At 35.4% G+C, this 9034-nt stretch overlaps 1 pseudogene; it reads right to left on the bottom strand.

Moving 5' to 3' along the window:
- Positions 1-1313: 1313 nt before the first annotated feature.
- LOC110825702 (neutral/alkaline invertase 3, chloroplastic-like) overlaps positions 1314-9034 on the bottom strand; it is an 85691-nt pseudogene continuing 77970 nt past the window's right edge.

Genomic DNA, 9034 nt, shown 5'->3' with positions numbered 1-9034 from the left:
ATATATATATTGAAATTTCATTTACTCAAATATTGATGATCAAATTAACTTTGGTTCAAAAATTCATCTTGAGACGCTTGTGTCTTTTCTATAGGTGTATCTTTCAATTGGAAGCACTCAAACATGAATTCTCAATCTTGCAAGAAAAATTAAGCATTCTTCATGAGGTAATTAATAAATATTGTTGGTATTTTTTATAATGGGTAATCATTTCACATTTTCATTAATAATCTTTTTAAGCTATTATATTGTATATTTATTTTTACAACACAATTTCTCAATTACTAGTGTGATTTGACCCACAACCTAAATATTTCTATGTAATTTTTTCATTTACAAATTGAAAATATATACATATATATGAGATTAATTTCTATTGTTGTTGGAAATATATTTATTTTTTTATTTTTGATATTTTTTGTGGTACAATTTGAGAGAAGGATTGCGACTAATGCTAGACCTAGATGAAGCAAAAGTTGTTAAATGCTATATGTTTAGTTTCCTTTATGAGCTGAGCTTTAGTTTCTTCTATGAATTGATCCCATAAACTTGGAAGTTTGTAACAGAGATTTAGTTTCCTTCATGAGTTGATGCTAAGAACTAAAAACTTACAAGTGTATAGTAATGCAAAAATATGTAATGAATAAAATATGAGTTTGCAAGAAATATCTTATCATCACTTTCTAATCACTCTCTTAGACAATGCTTTACATACCAGTTGAATTTTTTCAACTAATCTGGAATCAACCGAGGAAATGTATTGAAAATTTTTTTTATCAAGCATTAATTTAGATGGCAAGGTGATGATTTACAAGATAGAAAAATACCATAACAAATACAAAATGATTACAAGATGCAGAAAATATCATAATCAAACAATAAAATTAAAATAATGTAAGGTATTTTTGATTTATAGTGAATTCTTTAAAAGAATGTCTTTCACTCCTATAATACTATGTATATGATATAAAGTCTGTAAATAGGAACAACTTATTTAATCTCCAATCCAAGAAGATGTTTCGAGCTAATGCTAATCCTAAATCAACATATCATTTTTACATTAAAATCCTATGATACCCGAATCACTGCTCAAAAGCTTTAACCTCCATATAAAATGAAAAATAAACCATTGTTATCATCACCATTATACATTTAAGTTTTTTTGATAGGTAAGTTGAGCCATAAATTGAAGTTACCTATCCTTATCTGAAAGCAGCTTCAGAATCTTATATTATATACGTCTGTTGGGAGTTCTTTTGACCATGTTTTCTCTTGGGGTTAGCACTCATCATGCAAGAGAAGGCATTGACAAGTTAAGAATCCTCTTTAGTTATTAGAATTCTTTCTGCACTTGGGTCTGTAAGTAGAAGCTTAGCCACAATGTATCCAAGAATTGATCATGTTTGGAATAACTGTACTTGTTTCCCAATGAACCTTTCTATTTTCATGTCATAGTATTCAGGCCACTTGTCTCTTGATGTGTCTTTCCGTAACTTCAACAGCTCTTGCAGTGATTTTTGGTCTTTTCATCTTTATGGCTGCAACAGTAAGCTATAGAAAGTCCATTTTTAAAATCTCAAGTCGCACTGCCTATTGTAGACTGATTCAACATTGACAGTTGGATATTTGACTTAGTTTTGGATTTATCTCCTAAAATTTTTTATGTTTGTTAGTAATGATAGAATTTGAGTTAGTGGCAGATTGCTCTACCATTTCTTTTTATTTTTTGTTCAGTTGTAAAGCCTATTTAAAAGGCATTTCTGGTTGCTGAATATATCATCCCACTGCATTTAAAATTCCAGTAGCAATTCATACCCATAAAATGTTTTGATTAATATTTTTATTTTTCTACTGCATTCATTTCTTGTCTACTATATTTTTCCTTGCTGCCGTAAGTTTGAGTTTAACAAAGCTCTCTTCTCCAACAATAGTGGTATCAGAGCAAAAGTTTGGTTGTAATTGGGCGTGCATCTCATGGCGACAAATGGCAATGTCGTGAGTATTTCTCAACCATCAATTCTTATCTTTTCATGGTGGAAGCTGCGAATTTTGGAGCATTAAAATGAAGACATTATTCAAGTCTCAAGATTTATGGGACTTGGTTGGGAATGGGTATCCTAATCTGGATGAAGAAGGCAGGTTAAGAGAAAATAAAAAAAGGGATTCTAAAGCACTATTTTTCATCCAGCAAGCAGTGCATGAATATATTTTTTCTAAAATTTCAACTGTAAATACAACCAAAGAAGCATGGACGACTTTGCAAACAACATACAAAGGCTCATCGAAGATAATTATGGTAAAACTTCAATTTCTCCATTGTGACTTTGAGATGTTGTAAATGAAAATTAGAGAATCGGTACAAGAATTTCTTTTATGAGTTGCAATGGTTGTTAATTAAATGAGATCTTACAGGGAAGAGATTTCTGATCAAACCACTATTGCAAAAGTGTTAAGGTGTTTAACTCTAAGTTTTGATCACATTGTTGCAGCCATTGGGAAGTCTAAGGACTTAGCTACTTACTCATTTGACGAGCTGTAATCCCATGGGCCAAGATTGAATCAGGTGAATGAAAAGACTGAAGAGAAGGCTTTTCAAGTGATGGGGGAGTCTCCCAAATAACAAGATGATTCAAAGAAGGCACAAGTAGAGGATGTGGTAGAGGAGGTTATCGAGGCAGCGGTAACCGAGGTAAAGGCAGAATTGCTGGACAAGATGAATAAAGGGAGATGATTGGAAAACAAATAAATTGCAAAAGTAATATTTAGTGTTATTATTGCAAGCGATACGGGGATGTAAAGGTAGACTGCTAGAAAGAGAAAAACAAACAAATTATGTTGAAGATGAGGAGGAGATTGAGCTATTTATGGCCTATCAAGATGGCACCAAAGCATCAAGTGGCATATGATTTTTGGATAGTGGTTGTTTCAACCATATGACCGGGATCAAATCTCTATTCAAGGAGCTGGATGAGTCATGTAAGGTGAAAGTAAGACTTGGTGATGATGGCAAAGGCACGGTGGCATTAAGCAATGGTCATGGTAACACAAAACTCCATCACAATGCCTATTTTATTCCTACTTTATCACAAAATCTATTGAGCATTGGGCAGCTTATGGCTAGTGGGTATTCTATAATGTTTGATGATGTGTCTTGTGTGATTAGAGATAAAACATTTGATCGAATTATTGTTGGTGTTTAAATGGAACTTATAAGGGAGTTGACTAGTTGTTGCCCCTCGTGAATATTGTGGCTCGAGCAGTTGAGTTTCCCAAATAAACCATGGTTTCAGAGCTAGTAAAGGATTTGATCACACAACTATTAATCAAGGACCCACCAAGAAAATGGGTCAACAATGGGTGCAACAACAATCAAACGACACCAACTTTTTGATGGGCTTACTTGGCACTTTTGAGATGTATAAAATCACCATTTGTTCCTTTTCCTATATCTTGTAAGGAGTTTGCTACATTTGATAGTACTATAGAGAGTTCAATAGAGTATTACTAGGAAGCAAGACATTTATCCTTTAATTTACATGATATATATTTTTTTATGTATACTGAATTTTAATAACTAAACAGAAGTGAGATTTAAGTAATTTATACATTGGGGCAAGAAATTTTAATGAAATTCATGTTGAAAGGTTCAATATGTATAAAAATATATAATTAAGGATTTACTAGATCTTTTTGTCTAACAAATGATAAAGCATTTTCAATTGTTCTCAATTAATGACTTTACTTAACCATCTAAAAGTAATATTAATTTCTCGAATATGTGGTATAAGAGGCAGTAATACTCTTTTTAAGGTGTTACTTGGATAAAATTGATAGTACTAAAAATATCAAGCAGGGAAACTCAGGGGTCCTTATGTAGTGCTTCATTACTACTTACCTAATTTGGGATAAACAATGCTAAGGTTCATGGTTAATAGAGGATAAGGAAATTTTTGGCTTCTAGAGCTATTTTGTGATACCTATGAGCTTACAAGATAGCTTTGCCAAAAGCTTGTGTAGGGTTTTAAAATTTTTCTCGTGTTCTAGGCCTATCTTAAGACAACTATGAGGTTTTGAGTATGTATTAGGTCTTAATAAAGCTCTAAACCTATGGTGTTACAACTAAATCTTAAGGTTTTAGTCTTTTTTTTTTCTTAATGTTATGTTGCACTAACATACAAATTTTTTGTCCTAAAATATAATTTAGTATAGATTTTGTTTTACTTAGTTATACGGTAAATTTTATACCAGGTATAGATTTTATACTTCATGAATATTTATCTGAGTTTAGGTTTATACTTGAGGATGTTTAAGCTTTCATTTTGCTTTTTGTTTCCTTTCTTAGTTGGATTCAAAAGTATAATAAGAATAATACATATGTAACACCCCGACTCAGGAAACGGAACCCAGCCCAAACTTGGGCATTAAGAAAAGCAAGGGACAAAATGACACCGTTTTAATTAAAAAGGAAAAAAAAAGAGATGGCAACTAAAGGTGTGCATGCCTCTGGAAGCCAAAGAAGGATGAGAAGAAGATCACACCTGCATGCTGTAAAAGAAGGAAAAATAGGCGTGTAGGGCTCCCCTTCTTCGCCACAAAAACGGAGTTGTGACATCCCATGTGCCAATTAAGGCAAATGGGTATCAGATACAGATTTAAAATAACAAGTCCACAATAATATTTATGCAGCAGAATCAAACCTTAACAAATCCCTTATAAATATACATAATGTTCAAAATACATACATCAGTGAGGCCAGAAGTGGCAATAAACTACAAAACATAAGGGCTACTTCTTTCACTATGCTACTAAAATTTATCAGAGTGTGGGTACAGTTATGCACTTAGACTTGTGGATTCACCGGATCCTCATAGACTTCCAGGGGTAGGTCTAACTGCGATTTCCCATTTTCTTCCTCATCTCGGCAGGGGGGGGAGGATGAAAAGAGTGAGTAACAAATGCTCAGTAAGGAAAATAGTATTAAATTAATATCGTAAGATTACAAAAGTTTATTATTTCATCTTACCATTTAGCTTCCTCGTTTACCTAGCTAATCATTAGGAAAAACAATTTATTTGAATATCAAAATAGCACGTTAGCACATAAAATCAAATATACATATATCATGCCAAATAATAGAGAAAATAATAAATCATGAAATGCACAGATATTTCATGTCATGCTTCGTGAAATCGTTACAAACTTCCATTTCTGAGGGTAGATACAGATTTTCAACTGCCCAAGTCGAATGACCAGATCAGATACAGATACAGTAATTTGCTAAGACCCACTTCCGGCTGGCCAAACCATGGTACGATGTATGACCACAGTCATACCAACTATAGTAGTCCTAATAGATATCTATGTCACGACATTACTTAGGCATGGGTTACCCCTACAGATAGTGTGTACCATTCTTGTCAGAGGGCATATCATCATCCACTAGGAGCAGTTCTCTTATATCTTTCCAGACTAGATAGGGGAGGGGGAAACAGATACCCCGAAGGGTAAGGGAAACAGATACCTCTTAGAGATAAAAAGCCTAACGAGACACTTGATGCAATATGTATGTCAATACATATATACTTTGGACCATACAGGCTTCATTCCGCTTTTCTCTATTTCTTTTCTTTTTACTTTTGCTGTTACGGACAACATATTACATATATTACATGCAAATTCATCAAGTGCTCACTATGCGCACGTCCTGTGCGTGCGTGCGTGCGTACGGAGGGGACGTGCGTGCTGCATGCGCGCCTCGTATATGCTGGCGTGCAGATTAGATGTGCGTGCTGTGTGCATGCCCTGTAACCACTGTGCAGCATGTATGCGCGCACAGTGCTCAGCACCCACGCGAACAAACTGCTTTCTTGGGTGATTTTTCCCGCAAGTAGGTTTTCTCCCGTTTTGCTATTTTTTGATTTTTTTCTAAATTTTTTCTTTGAAATAAAATAAAATAATTTAAAATATTTTAAGATAAAATAAAAATGAAAATAATAAAATAAATAAAATAAAAATAAATTAAGATCACGAATCTCGAAAAATGTTAAACAGTGTAAATTAATTTAAGTTTACAGCAGCCAACAGCCCAAATAAATAGAGTTTTCAAATCATTTTGGTACAGTGATAGGCGGAGTGTTACATCCCTCCCACCTAAAAAAATTTGGTTCCTAAATTTTTCTCGCATAAATCTTGATACTTTTTCCTCATTTTGTCCTCAACCTCTCATGTCCCTTCTTCTGAGGTGTGATGCTATCAATGTACCTTTAGCATGAGAATCATCTTGTTACGTAAGACCTTATTAGTGCACCGAAGAATTTTCACATGAACCTCCTAATAGGTCATATTGGCCTGTAACTATACCTCATCGCGAGGAATAACATGAGAAAGATCAGGGTGGTACTTCTTGAGCATCGAGACATAAAAGACATCATGTAAACCCTCAAACTCCCTGGATAAGGTGAGCGATAAGCCACGGGTTCAATACACTCGAAAATCAAAAAAGGTCCCACATAACGAGGGCTTAATTTCTCTCTCTTTCCTAACCGCATATTGTCTTTGTAGGGGTAGACTTTTAGGAAAACTTGATCTCCTATGGTAAACTCTAAGGGTTACCTATGATTATATGAATAGCTTTTTTGCCTTCTTTGGGCAGTTGCCAAATTCTTGCAGATGATTGCAATCTTCTCTATGGTCTCCTGAAAGAAATTTGGTCCTAAGTGGCACTGGTTCCTGATTTCACTCCAGCAAGTAGGGGAACGACAAGGCCTTCCATACGAAGCTTCATATGGGGCCATACCGATGCTGTAATGATAACTGTTATTATAAGTGAAATCACAAAAAGGAAGATACTTATACCAGTGATCACAAAAGTTGAGAACGCAAGCACGTAACATGTCTTCCAATGTCTAGATTGTACGCTTAGACTGACCATCCGTCTGGGCATGATAAGCGATGCTGAAGTATAACCCAAACTCAAAGGTTTTTGGAAGCTATCCCAAAAGTGAGCGGTGAACCGAGGATTACGGTTGGATACAATAAATAAGGGAACTCCATGAAGTCGAACAATCTCATCTACATATAGGCAGGTTAACTTACTGGTGGAGCCTGTGGTTCGAATTAGCAAGAAATTAGAAGTCTTGGTCAGCCTATACCACCTACTCTAATATGTCTTTCAAGACTAGATAGGATAAGGGGAAACAGATACCCCGAAGGGCAAGGGAAAAAAATACCCCTCAGAGATAAAAATCCTAACGAGACACTTGATATAATATACATGTCAATACAGATATACTTCAGAAAATATAGGTTTCATTCCACTTTTCTCTTTTTCTTTTCATTTTACTTTTGCTATTACAGACTACATATTACATATATTACAAGCAAATTCATCAAGTCTCTGTAATTCACAAAGCATGCTTGAAAACAAAAATAATTTGACTCATTTGAACACAAAGGCATACAAAACAGGCAAAATATTAATCAGATTAAATTTTCTTATTTAAAAAGACTCCTTAAGATGTAGAAAGTACTACTAGGTTCCTTATCAAAACTTTAATATTTTTTTCCTCACCATTTTCCTTCCTTTCTCTTCTTCTCTCACTATTTTACTATCTCTCTTTCTCTCTCTAAACCTTTAAAAAATGGAACAAATGGAAGTGTGGAGAGGAAGGGAAGGGGAAGGGCAATTTATAAAATTTTAGAACATCTTGATTCGTGCCAAGTGGCAAAATCTGGTAAAGAGAGAGGAGAAAAAGATTATTGGCATGAAAAGTGAGGGAGGAAAATTTCCTCCATCGATCGCGGTGGCACGTCGCCCAAGGTAACAACACTGCAGGCTAGCTTGTAGGTGCACAGGCCCGCTGTTGTGTGCGCAGGCCAACTATGCATAGGCCCCAGGCGCATAGGGCCTGTTCGCGCAGGACTGCTGCGTAGAACGCTAGTGCACAGTGTGTGGCTCTAGTCTGTGCACAAAGTGATACCCATATGACCTGCTTGTGCGCGACAGGACACGCACGTAGGTCCTGACTCCATGCTATGTGCGAGGATGGGAATTGTGCATTGTGCGCACGTCCTGTGCATGCGTGCGGGCGGAGGGGACGTGTGCGCTGTGCGCACGTCCTGTGCGTGCTGGCATGCGGATGGGTCGTGTGTGTTTTACACATGCTCTGTGGCCTCTGTGCAAGCATGTTTGTGAGCACAGTGCCCAGCACCCACACTGACAAACTACTTTCTCGCGGGATTTATACTGCAAGCATATTTTTTTCTGTTTCCTGATTTTTTTCTAAATTTTATCTTTGAAATAAAATAAAATAATTTAAAATATTTTAAGATAAAATAAAAATAATAAAATAAAATAAAAATAGATCAATCATGAATCTTGAGAAATGTTAAATAACGTAAATTAATTTAAGTTTAAAGTGACGAACAACCCAAATAAATAGAGTTTTCAGATCATTTTAGCATAGTGATAGGCAGGTGTTACGTTCGTTCTGTGGGATGGAGATCCTGTGCTTGAGGAGAGAGAGATCTGTGTATAGAGAGAGAAAGAGAGTTATGTGAGAAGAGAAAATGAGACCTTAAGAGGGTCGCGGTGCCATTGACCTACTCAAGGTGGTCTGTGATGGTGCGCGACTATCCTTGCGACAAGCTGAGGAGTCTAGGCGGCTGACAATCTGCGCAATTGGAAACTCGAAGGAAGACTTTATAGAACCTTTAGTGACAGTGAAAGTTCGTCTTGTAAAGTTAGTTTAATTATATTATAGTCATGTAGTGGAAAGAATTTTATAAGCCTCATAATTTGTAATTCCGTATAAGGATGATTAAATCTTAATTTTTTACTTATTGCTGTGTAAATTTATCAGGTTATGTGTGTGGAATAGTGTTCCTTTCTCAACAGAGAAAGCGGATTATTACAACATAGCTTAGCTAGAGATGAGTAAAAACTTTTAAAAGATAGATCATTGTTCATAAACCTCCTTAGTTTTTGCTTAACTTACTTGAGCATGATGGTCTTGCTCATTTACTTGAGCATGAT

The sequence above is a fragment of the Carica papaya genome, chromosome 9, assembly GCF_054855325.1.
Source record: "Carica papaya isolate Zhongbai chromosome 9, ASM5485532v1, whole genome shotgun sequence".
NCBI classification, from domain to species: Eukaryota; Viridiplantae; Streptophyta; class Magnoliopsida; order Brassicales; family Caricaceae; genus Carica; species Carica papaya.
Note: the sequence above shows the minus strand (reverse complement) of the source record. Positions and strands in the feature narration are given on the sequence as shown.